This window comes from Canis lupus, chromosome 8, assembly GCF_011100685.1.
Source record: "Canis lupus familiaris isolate Mischka breed German Shepherd chromosome 8, alternate assembly UU_Cfam_GSD_1.0, whole genome shotgun sequence".
Lineage (NCBI taxonomy): Eukaryota > Metazoa > Chordata > Mammalia > Carnivora > Canidae > Canis > Canis lupus.
Genome location: NC_049229.1, coordinates 59,128,558 through 59,141,807, shown reverse-complemented (window position 1 = coordinate 59,141,807; position 13,250 = coordinate 59,128,558). Strand labels below are relative to the sequence as shown.

Below are 13,250 nucleotides of genomic sequence, written 5' to 3'. Positions count from 1 at the left end.
TCCCTGGTGATTTGAACTCCCTTGTTACAACAAGTAATAAAACCAGTTTTATGTGACACAGATGGGCTCCTCCTGGTTGTCCCTGGCTCATGGGTATGACCACAACTTGTCTTGCTTATACCTATCTGATACTAGACCTCAGGATTTCAATTGTCCCAAGGTTTCCTTTTTCCCTAAAATATCTTGTTATCAGTGAGAGATCTAAATCAGTGATTTCTATAAGGCACAGGAGGTTATCAGTTCTTTAAAAATCTTTGAAATTTATGTACAATTGCAAAATATTTTAAGGCATTTTATTCTCTTAAAGAAGTGTAAAGAATCACCCTGATTTTTTGCTATTAGATATAATTTAAGTTGTCACTACACCCTTAGCTCAGAAGTATAAAATATTAAACTATTTTTAAACTTATTCTGGAAGTTAAATATATTTTTAAATGTATTGCGTTGGATAAGGGGCAGAGGTTATCATTCTAACTGACACTTTGTATGAAGTTACATATTATTTCTGGTACCTGTGGTTTTTTCTTTCAAAATATTGTCACCTGAAGTGACCTCTCAGTAAAGGTTTTTGCAAACTAGAAATCTCTGATGTGTGTATGTTAAATTCGATTATAGAAATATACCTTAAAGAAAAGGCACAGGTACAAATATTTAAAAACAGTGCATCAGTATGAAAGTGGAGATAATGGTACATGAAAAGAACAGCCCTGACAAAAATTATGTTCAGTCAACTATACAGTTGTATAGTGTATGAAAGTGAGAGCAGCAACAGATTATAGCAGGGACTAGACTCAGAAGTCCCCTTTTCTCAGTCATTACATATTAGAAGTAAACAATGATTTGGGGATAGTGTAGGTAGCTTCTCTGCTTTTCTCCATGATGGAGTGGTAGTGTTCTTTACCAGCTTTCTCTTGCCATATCGTTTGTGGAGTCCTTGCCTTAAAAATAATTAGAGATAACCAGTGTCATGAATATATCCTGTAGACACCTGAATCTATGACTTAAGTTATTAGCATTCAGAGAACTTAAATTCTTTAAATATTGTTATCAAAATCTACACCAAAGTGTTTGTCCATTAGGACATGAACTATGAAAGATAAGAAGCATGTGTATTTGTGGTTGGCTAGAAATCGTGCTAGACTCATAGCAGAGATATGAGTGCACACAAAACCTAGCATTCACTGAACTCTTCAAGTATCAAAGTCCTCCATTCAGACTTCCAGGTAGAACTACCTATGGGATTTTTAAACCATATGAATGGTTAGGCATTTTCCAGAACAGTTTACTCTGAGTCACCAGTGAGGAGGACTAGATATTGAGGTTAGGATACTGAGCTTCTCATCACATCTCTGCCTAAAAGTGTGTGCTGCATAAGAGGAAATATTGAGCTGTTTAAACCCAGATCCATTGTACTTTATGGTAGACAAACTAAAAGAATAGTGGGAAGCAGCCAGCTGGTCTGACATTTAGGGGGAACTGATCACCTTGACTGCTAAATATACACTTTTGCTTAAATATGAGATAAAAAGAGTAAAAAGAAAGTGCTGCCATGTTTTCAAATACAGTAAAGGGAGGAAAAAAAGGTATGAGGAGAAAAGAGGGTCTCTAAAAATGCTGATGATAAGCAGCTAGAAGGATGATATCCTTTTAATACTCAGCTAGCAGATCCATTGCCCAGGGTTTTTGACAGTGCCAGCTGTCCAAGAGAACACTTTCTATGGAGAATACAGAAAACTAGTTGGGAGATGCCACATGATCCAGAGAAGTGAAACTTCAGAGTGAGGAAGAAGTCTCAGACCAGACTACAGTGCCAAACCACAGGGAAAGAATATAGTCAGGGGGAAAAGGAAAGGAAACACATTCCTTGTTCAGAATGGACAGTAAAAATGATGGTAAACTAACACATCACCTAGGCTCCACGATGAGAGAGAAGGATGAGAACTGACAACTTATTTATGGAGCTCCCTAGCAAGCTAGAAACCATACTACTGAAGTGGATACTTGTGGTGGACCAAAAGGGCTTTCCCTTAGTTAATCCAGCGCTTCAACAGGCAAGTGGTGGGGAAATATTGTAGAAGTCAAGGAAATGTAAAGAAGCAAGTCAGAATTGCAGAGGCATATCAAGGAGTGGAGACTCTTCTTAAAATTTGAATAATGGGACACTATTTGGGAAATCACGTGTGTGTGTGTGTGTGTGTGTGTGTGTGTGACAGAGAGAGAGAGAGAGAGAGAGAGAGAGAGGAATTAAACTTACATTGCTTCTAGCAGTGTCTCAGTTTGAGATGAGGCCCCAATGAACATATTAAGGGGCACAGATATAATCCAGGCTGTGATAGAAGCCATGTAATTAGATTGCTTGGGGAAATCAGGTTAGCCTGAGCCATCCATAGGGTTGACTCAGTCAGGAAGAATTAGAAAACAAGGTATTGAAAAATACATGAAGAGCAGAAAGTAATCCTAGATTCAGAGAGAAAATTTCTTGAGCAGGATACCTCAGAGATAGCAATATTATTACATAAGCCCAGGAACCTCTACCACCCATATATCAAAACGAAGATTAGCACAAGATACCTCAGGACACAAGCTCCTGGAATGTACTGATTTGCTGAATTTTACTTAGGGAGCTGAAGCCTTTTAAATTAGTAAGGACATACCCAGAAAATTGCCCATACAAAATCCAAAAGATGCACTGAGATTCAAAATATAGGCAGTCAGAAATAGCATTTAGTGATACTGGGACCCATGGGATGATTTCTCTGGTAGGTACAAAGTTCTTTAAAGTTGTGTAAAGGAGTAGAAAAATAAAACCAGATATTTTGGTGAAACAGTAAAACAGCAGGGACTAGCATGGTACATGAAACCTAAGAGAACTAAGGTTAAATTGGAAAGAACTAGTAGTTGGTTAGGGATTTTGAAGTGGCATCCCATAAGCTGAATTCGTAATCAAGTGAATATTTTTTTGGGGGGGATACTTTTTGAATTGGATAAAAACAAATTGATTACCTATATAATCATGCAAGAGGCTAAAGAGAAGGCTTTCTTCAAAGCCTGGAACTAACATCCTGAAGCTCATACACAAAAGAGAAGTGGAAATCTCCAAAAACATAAATAGGAAGAGAAATAGTAAGTTTAAGAAAATAGGTGCAAGACTTGTACACTGCAAACTACACAACTTTGCTGTGAGAAATTAAAGATTTTTTTTTTTTTTTAAGATTCTACTCATTTACTTGACACAGAGATAGAGAGAAAAGAGAACACAATCAGGGGGAACTGCAGGCAAAGGGAGAGGAAGAAGCAGGCTCCCAGCTCAGCGAGGCTTGACTGCAGGACCCTGGGCTCATGACTTGAGCTGAAGGCAGACTCCATACCCACTGCACCGAGAAATTAAAGATCTAAATAAATGGAGATACATACCATGTGCATGATTGGAAGACTATGTTAAGATGTCAGTTTTTCTCTAATTGATCCATAAAAAAGTTGAAATTCCAGGAGTTTTTCTTTTTTTAGTAGAAATTAATGAAGTGATTCTCAATTTGATGCGGAGATGCAAAGAACCTACATTAGCAAAACAATTTTTTTTTTAAACTTCTACAAAAATGAGATGGCTTTTCCTACCTAATTTGAAGATCTATCTTAAAGCAACAATTTTTTTAAAAAGCAACAATTTAAAAACCTTTGAGTAAACAGAGATATAAGAATTCCCAACAAGCATGTGGAAAGATATTTGACATTGTTAATCATCCAGGAAATGCAAATTAAATACCAATTAGCATGACAGAAATTTAAAAAGACTAACAATACCCAGAGTTGGCAGGGATATGGAGCAACTGGAACAACATTGCTGGTAGGAATGTAAAATAAGACAACCTCTTTGGAAAACATTCTGGAAGTTTCTTATAAATTTAAACACACACCTTTCATATAACTCAGCAATTCCATTCCTAAGTATTTACGTAAGAGAAATAAAAACTTAAAATTACACAACTCCATGACCAAGAGTTTTATAGCATATAAACTATCCCCAGACTAGAAGTGACTTGAGTGTCCATGGTGAATGGATAAACAAATCAGATATATCCATACAATGGATGCTAATTGCTAATAAATTGGAAATGCACTACTGATAACAGCAGCCACATAGATGAATCTGGAAAACATAAAGCTCAGCAAAAGATAAAATAGTATATACTGTTGTATACCATTTGTATGAAATCTTAAAACAGATAAAATGGATCTATATTGGCACAAATCAAATGAGTGGGGAGCGTATGAAGTAATTGCAAAGGGAAGCAAGGTAACTCTTGGAGTTTACAAAAATGTTCTATGTTTTCATTGTGATGGTGCTTAATTGTCAAAATTCATCAACCTTTGCACCTAAGATGGGTGCAGTATACTCTGTATAAACTCTGCCTCCGTGGGTTTCATAGAGATAATATTGAATCTACAGATTAATTTGGGGAGTATTGCCATGTCAATAATATTAAATCTTTCAATTTATGGGGCACTTGACTGGCTCAGTCAGTTAAGGGTCCGCCTTTGGCTCAGGTCATGACCCCTGAGTTAAGGGTCCGCCTTTAGCTCAGGTCATGACCCCTGAGTCCTGGGATGGAGCCTCACATTGGGCTTCCTGCTCAGTGGACAGCCTGTTTCTCCCTCTCAACCACTTGTGTTCTCTCGCACATTATCTCTCTCTCTCTCTCTTTCTCTCACTCTTTCTCTCTCTCTCAAATAAATAAATGAAATATTAAAAAAAAATCTTTCAGTTATGAGCCTGAGATATCTTTCTATTTATTTAGACCTTTAATTTTTTTCAACAAACTTTTACAGTTTTAGATGTACAAATCTTGGACTTCTATTATTAAATGTATTCCTAAGTATTTTATCTTTTTTTAAAAAAACAACTATAAAAACCCAGTAAACTTGATTTGAAAAGAAAAAAAAAAGATGATGATCTCAATTTATGAGATGAAAATATTTCTAAGATAGACGTTGACTAAAGATGTAGGGGTATAGGAAGATTATATCTGTGTGTGCCTACTTATGAGTGTGTGTGAGTGTATGTGAATGTATTTGCAAAGGGGACACACAAATTCTGGCTTACAAAAGGCAGTGTCCTTACTACCAGTCAGGAGTTAATCGGGAGGGTCACACTTTTAGCTATAACATTAAAAAGTCCTAGGTAAGAAAAAGACCAGTCAACCAGTACAATATAAATGTTTTACATAATCATAAAATAAACAAAACCCAAGTTGAAGAAAAATCTTTCTCTCAAAATTGAATGCAGAGTAAAAAAAAAAAAAAAAAGGGAATCTAATTATGTATTCAATTGGTTCCTCAACCAGAAACAAAGAATTCTTTCCATGAACAGATGCAGTCTATTCTAATTTTTAAAATATCACAAATTGGTATTGAGTACCATCCAGCATTTTACTGTTTTAGCAGCTGTAACATTTTTGAAGATTTTTAAAAGAGTCATGAGTTGATTTTTTTAACTGTCAAGTCTTGCTGAATCAAGGAAGGTGAATTTGATACTTTTTTTTTTTTTTTGTCCTTCAAGAATTAACTAAATTTTCTGGGACAGGGATAATGAAAAAAGCAACACCTGGCTTTGAACTCTGTAGATATATTTTCCACATAAGATACTTTGGCTTTTACAGTGTTTCTTTCTCTCTAGAATAGTGATATTAATGGGAAACTGAGAGCACACCTATCTCATCTTGCAATAGAAGCCCTATATAATATCCTTGATCATGTTCTGTACATAACTACAGATCATGCAAACTGTAGATAGTTCTTTTTATTCCCCTTAACATTTGCCAACCCAGAGCTTCATCTTTTTATTTCCAAAGAGACTTAGCTCTCCATTGAGTGATTGAATTCTCTCCACAGGTTTTCTAGGGACCATCACAATAACTGTATGCCCATTTAGACTTGTTTAAGAATTGTTTTTGTTCTCACAGTAGGTATGGCAGAGAGAGAAGAACCATTATAAGTGACTTTATAGAGAATTTTATGTATCTAGTGGGATATAGTTTAAGGAAAACAGAGCTGAAAACAAAGCTTAAAATATCCTTGGGAATGATTGTGTTAATAATAATGATTGTGGTGTTGCTTTGAAAATATTATTTATGTAGAATGATGAAAATTATCAACTTAAATATTTAGTATAAAAGGAACTAGATGTGAACATAAGATTCATAATTGGAACCTCATTGTCTTTTTCATCTGTGTTTCTGTTTTTATTTCCTGCTGTTTCTTTTGTTGTTGTTGCTTTGGTTACATTATTTGATCTCCTTGTATGTCCAGTTATTTTTGATTGACTGTAAAGCATTTAATATAATATAAAATGTTATAGATGTAATCTAAGCTTGATATGTATGTGTGTGTATATGTGTGTGTGTGTACTTATATATCACATATATTTACATATTTATAGGTTTTCTATTTTATTTTATTTACAGGTTTTCTATTTGTTCTCTGTGGTCAAGTTTACATAATCTATTTCCAGAAGACAAATTACACCTTTGTAATGTTTTTCACTGGAACACTGATAAGGAATTTAGAGATAATCTTCTTTCACTCAGCAAGAAATACAATATACTTTTGCCTGAATACTCTGGGTTACATCCACAGTCTGATTATGTTGATAAGATGTAAGGCTCACTATGCTCTTCCAGGACATTTATGACGTTTTATATTGATGACATTCTGGTTAAAGGGAAGAAATATGAGAAGGCGTGGTAGCCAGCCTCCAAAATTACCCTTAAGGAACTCCTTATGTTGAGGCTCCTGTCTGGTCCCCTTCCATATTGAATCAGTTCTCACCTATGTGACCAATACAATGCAGTAGAAGAACAGTGGTGTGACTTCCAAGAACAAGTCATAAAGGTGTTGATCTCTGGGTTTGTTTGCTTTGAGGGAAGCAGCTGCTGTGTTATGAAGACACTCAAGGAACACTGAGAGGTGCATATGATATGGAACAAACTTGCCGACATTCATATTCCCACCATGTGAGTGACACTTTGGAAGTCCTCTAGTCCCAGTAAGTCTTAGTGGCTGTAAACCAGAGCTGCCCAACCAAGCCATTCCTGAGTTCCTGATGTACAGAGATGGTAGGAAATAATAAGTGACTATAGTTCCTTTTAGTCATTAAGTTTTGCAGTAAGAAGGAGGAAGTGGAGGTAAGGGAAGAAGAAGGGGAGAAAGAAAGCCAAAATAAGTGCCTGGTTTGCAGGAATTTTCAGTTATGGGAAAAAAACACATTCCCCATTTGGGGATATCACTTGTACCAATTTACAAGGTAATATAAAAAAGAGGTAAGTATTTTTTTTAAGGTGGCCAAATGAGTCCAACTAAATAAGAATAACAATATAACAGACCATACTTTTGGTATCAGTTTCAGCAGAACTTTAATTCACTTTAGAAGTGTTAGTCATTAGAGACTTTGCATTGGTTTTATAGGTGGCCTCTACATGATCAAGTATGGCAATCAATGGGATTTATATACAAATTCCAGGTGAAACAAACCAATTAAACACTCCTAACCAAACAACTGTTTCCAAAATAATTGGGCATCATTGAAACGAAGGCCTAATACAACATGTACCTATGGTCACATGAATAGAACTTCCAATAGCAAGATGGGAATAGCAGAGTTAAAATTCTGAACTATTTAAAGAGGTTGCTCAGACTTTGCCTCAATCAAATGAAATACAATTGTACCTCCAGAAAGGACACAAACTCAGGATGGGTCAACATTACTCGAGTGGACAACCGACAAACCACTGGTTCCTCTCCTGTTTAAGCAGCATAGTTTATACCATAAAGTAAAGCTTTAAGGAGATCCTCTGGTTAATTCAGACATCCCTGAGATAATTTACAAAATGAACACAAAAACTCTGGCTTACAGAATGCAACATTCTTACAACAGTAAGGGGGTGAATTAGGAAGCCCCTGCTTTTAGCCTAATCCTGGAAAATCCTACGTAAAGACAGAACTAGGCCAGTTAGTACAATATCCTTGAATTCCAGGCACTCTGGATGGTCGTAGCAAGCAGAGATATTTAATTTCTCATAAGTTTATAGTTTTCCAGATTTTGCATGATGGCTAAGAGATTGTCTATATGGTCAAGTCTTTGGAAAAAGTTTCTAATTAATAGAAAAACAGTCTTGGAGGAAGCATTAAGGTGCTAAGTAATTCATCAATATCAATTTAAATATGTGGTCTATCAAAATTGTGGAAAAACTTCCAAAAGAACAAATGGAGCAGGTGCATTTGCTGGAGGCATAAAACCTATTTAAAATTGCCTGGGATAATTCGAGATAGTGTCCAATAAGGCCCTTTTTCAGATGCGTGAGGAAGAAAACAGGATATGTCTGGTTTTTCAGGAATTTTTCTTCAAAGTGAGTGAAAGTCAAGAAAGAGGATGTCACTTGTGAATGTGAAATTTTAGAAATACAGTTGTAAAGAGTCCAGATTGATAATTGAATAAATCTGAAGATTAAGTTCCTAGATGGTTGATTCTTGGGAAACAGTGATGGGTGGCTTATATAGGACCTTTATCAAAAGCAGGAAAATCTGTGTTCTCACTGTCACTGTCAACGAGAGAAGGGAGCTGCACTTGTGGCTGTGCAGATCAGCAGAGCTTCAACTGTGGCTGATCAAAATACAATCAGCAGAGCTGGAAAAAACTGTGTACAAGATACAAAACATCTGACATTGGAATTCAGGTATGCGAAATTACTGTAGGGCAAAAATTATGCTGGAATGGGCAAGTGACATGGGTAGACTGTGGATTTTTCAGATCCCATATGAAGTAGCCTGGATGTCAGAAAAGTAGAATAACCTATTAAAAAGGAGTTAAAAAAATACCTAGATCCAGAATTTAACAGGAAGTGGGCAACATGCTTCAATTCCATGTTAGAGATTCAAATAAAAAAGTCATCAAAAGGGTACCATCTGCTGCCACAAATAATGATGCCCATAGCAGTGGTCAAAGAACATTAACCACACATGTATAGAGTAAAAATTTCACTAAAGGCCAAAAGACCTATAAAGTTGCAAAGAAAAATGATTTTGTCTCCAGCCAATATATCCCAATAGAATTTCTCCAAGCTACAGATAAAGTATTTTGAAGAATTAATCTTCCAACAATAAAATTAACTGGCCCAGGAAAGTAAGACTTTTTGAGATATCTTCAATACTGTCCATTAGAGCAAGAACAACCAGAGGAACTCTCTAACTCTGTTGGCACATGGCGTGCAAACTCAATCTTTTTTCCAAGGAAACTGAAGTTGGAGGTGGAAACAGGACTAATATGTACAACTAGACTAGACAATTTTCACATGATGAAGATTAACAAGCCAAGGATAAATGGATGTTAAGATTGAATGGATGAAATTGACATTGCCTTTTGGAATAATTTGGGTGCTACCTTGGAGCATGGTTGTGATATTAATAGTTATATTAATATATGTTGTATATTAATATAGTGATATTAATTGCTGACAACCTTCATGACCCATTGGGAGATTCTCCTTTATTTGTGATGAATGAGTCTAAGGAAAGAATGACTGTGTGGGCTCTATTCCTGTGTTTGTGGGTACTTCAGGATGGTTGCTTTTCCTGTGGCTGCTTATGTTAACAGGTGGTCTTTTTTTTTTTTTTTTTAATGTAACAGGTGTTGAAGTTGTGCACAGAAATACCTCCTGTGTGCTATGGTGACCCAGATCCACTTTAATGACATTGGAACCCTAATTCTTCCCATCTTCATCAACAAATAAACCACACACAGCATCAATAACCCAGGTATTTGTATATGCACGAGAGCTAGTTGTCTTTTTATCCCAGACAAAATCCAGTATGTTAGAGAAGTACAGAAGAGGCTGTGTTCTGAAGGGTGTCAAAGACACTCTACTAATTAGTTCCTTATGAAAAACAAGTCTCATCTCATAACACAGTGTAATCATTTGATGCTTTTTTCAGGAAGCAAAATATCATTTGCTTCTGACATTAATTGGTCAGCCAATTTCATACATTTTGCAATCCTAAGGTTTGCTCTGTTTGAGATGTTAGCCCTGTTTCAAAACAATCAAACAATCAGGAGTTCACTTTTTTATTGTAATTGGAATGACCAGGACCTTTAACAATTCAGAAGTGAAAATTACCTCATGATTTAAGAGAAATGCTAAAGAAAACTCACAGCTCCATCACTGTTTTTAAAACTGTCTTTATTATGAAAATAGACAATAAAATGGAAACTACCTTGTGTTTGTATTAAGGGGATTTCAGAAGCAGATATGTTAAAACTCCACCTCATTTTAGTAAAAATGTGATGTCCTATACTCAGTTTATTTATTCATTTTTATTTATCTAACAAATAATCCCTTCTGAACTAGACTAGCACCCTTCTAGTCACTAGGAATGATGTAAGGCAGAGGAAGACAAGAGTCCTTGACCTCAAGGAAGTTACTTTCTAGTAAGTAGGAAAGACAGACAATACACATATATATAGTCATGTGAAATGCATGATCCTTAAGTGTTAAGTGCTAGAGATGATGAATTGGGGATGGAAATTTGAGATAACTGGCCCCAGAAGGCCTCCTTGAGGAAAAGATTGAACAAAGATAGGAAGAAAATAGTTTTTTTTTTTATATATAGCAGAATCAGATTCAGAAACATGTCCTCTAGATACTCCTAGTAGAATCCTGAAAGACAATAGTCCCTTTTAACCCCAGTCCCTACTTTGAATACTGCCACTTGTAATGAGAATAAATTCAAAAGACAAAAGTAAAACACTACCATTTTGATGTCACTCAACATGGATGTGAAAGTCATTCTGGAAAGTAGAAGGAAATGTTAATCCCTAGGCATACCTGTTTATTCACCAGACAAAAATTTTACTGGACTACATTAAGGATATATGATCTTGGGGACTGACTCAGCATAAAGGCCTCATTCTGCATTAAAACACATACGTGGATGGGATTGCTTCAGCTAAGATTTGCAGTTATATAATTTTAGTTCAGGAACAAAGTAATGGGTCTTTCATTTCATTTACAGGTCTCTGAGTCTCCTAGCAATCAAAGACGTAATCAGACATCTAATCCACATTTTATAGGCGGTGTTTAATGGCATCATGACATGTGCATAGTGGGGTGGACTATGATGTTCTCGAGACTTCCTAGAAATCCCAGTGCCCTGGGAAGTTCCATACTTGGTATCCAGGGTACCAGCAATAGAGATTTGTTGACTTATAGAGAATTTGTAATAATTTTCTTACACTCACTTCCAGGCCTATCACATCACAGTCTGTCTCAAGTGTTATGTTAGTTTAAGAAGGGGGAATCATATTATTTAGGTTTTCAACAACAACAGCAAAATGACAAGAGCCTTCCAAAAAAGAGAGAAATTATCAATTTTAGGGCAATTTTATAACAGATCATCCTACAGTTTTATGGGGATGGTTTCTTGGCAGGTATGCTGTATCACTGGTGCTCATACTTTAATGAATATTACTTTTGAGGCCATACAGAAGAGCATGAATTGGTTGGTCCAGATGTTCAGGGAAGACACTATGAGTGATAGAACAAGTTGGAGCTGCATATTAGGATTAGACTGTTATAAATATGTGGGAATTAAAAAAATATGTGGGAATTGATCCAATATCCAATAAATGATATAACTGAAAGTTTGAAGACACAGCTTGGGGATACGATGGCAGAAAGGAGGCATTAAATGAGCTGAGTACATTGTTACACTGGGCCGTATGGGATTTGGTAAGAAAAGTGACTGGAGAATATAGATATTAGGAGGATTTCAATAACAACATGAGACAAATAAGAGAAGTGATCAAACATAATTGTTTTCTCAGAAAGTTATCACAAAACAGACACAGTGAGACAGTGTTAATTGGAGATGTGCAGTCAGACTTCAGGAAACTGAATATTGAAATCTAAGTTTTGAGTTAATTAAAAAAAATATGAACTGGACAGTTTTCCTGCCTTTCTTATGGGTGCTATATTTCTGGGTAACTGAGTAGCTCTTGTCAAGAAGGGAAGCTCACATTCTGGTTGAAGGGGGGAAACATTATGTTACCATAAAAAAATTAGGCTGCCGTTACTTTTATCCAGCAATAAATCTTACCTCCGGTACTAGTGGGATGATTATATATTTATTCCAGGTATTGTGCAACATAAGATATAGAACATCACCCTTCACATGTTCATATTAAAAATATTTATCATCTATCTAAGTAAGTTTCTATATTTTTCTATCATTTCTAGGAATAACAGAGGATACAGGAACAAGCTCTCAATATCCCCACTTCCCTGGTATTCATATCTTGTTTCATATCCCTTTGAATGTGGCCTGGGCTTAGTGACTCACTTCTGATGAATAGAAATCAACAGTGGTGATGGGCTGTCACTTCTGAGGCTGGGCTACAGAAACAGCCTAGCTTCGTTATTTCTTGCCCTTGATTGTTCACTCTTTCACTCTCTCTGATGGAAATACCTGCTATGTGGTGAGTTGCCCTGGAAAGAAACCTACACAAGGAATTGAGGGCAATCCCCTGCCAATAGTCACCCAGGACCTGAGCTCAACATGGGAGTGAACTTGGAAGAAGATCTTCCCTCAGACCAGCCTTGACTTAACTGAAGTCCCTGCTGATAATTTTATTGATTACTCTGATAATGCTGAATCACAAGCAAAACAACTGCAAGGTAATAAATGTTTTTTGTTTGTTTGTTTCAGATGCTAAGTTTTAGGATAATTTGTTACACAGCAACAGATAACTATCACATAAAGCAAATAGCACCATGAGGAAGCATTTAGGCCAATTTGGAAGGTGGGTATTCTTCATCAAAGCAGAGTGTTGTCATCACAGGGACTGTTGAATATTGGAAGAAACATGAAATGTAATTTCTATTTGTGTCTTGTTTTGCACACAGTTGAGGCAAAAGACATTCCTGGGACTCTCAGAAAAATCTGACTATTGATTGGGTATTGAAGTATATTGAGGAATATATTCAATATACTTATTGATTGGGTATTGAAGTATATTAAGGAATCAGTAATCATGTTAGGATACTATTATTTTGGCTCTGTAAGAAGATATTATTAGAAATACGTATAAGTATTTAAAAGTGAAATATTTCTGTATAGGACTTTATACGTCAGTATAACAGGTGGAATGCATGTGGTTGCATTTCCGTTTATTTGATTCTCCTTCTTGGAGGTGATCTGTTAGC

General features: G+C 36.0%; 1 long non-coding RNA gene across 1 annotated transcript; it reads left to right on the top strand.

The window, feature by feature from the left end:
• Positions 1-6,517: 6,517 nt before the first annotated feature.
• On the top strand, positions 6,518-12,716 carry LOC102154530. Its single transcript, XR_005362933.1, has 3 exons — positions 6,518-7,010; positions 9,680-9,807; positions 12,285-12,716. It is a non-coding gene; the product is annotated as an uncharacterized LOC102154530 (long non-coding RNA).
• Positions 12,717-13,250: the final 534 nt, after the last annotated feature.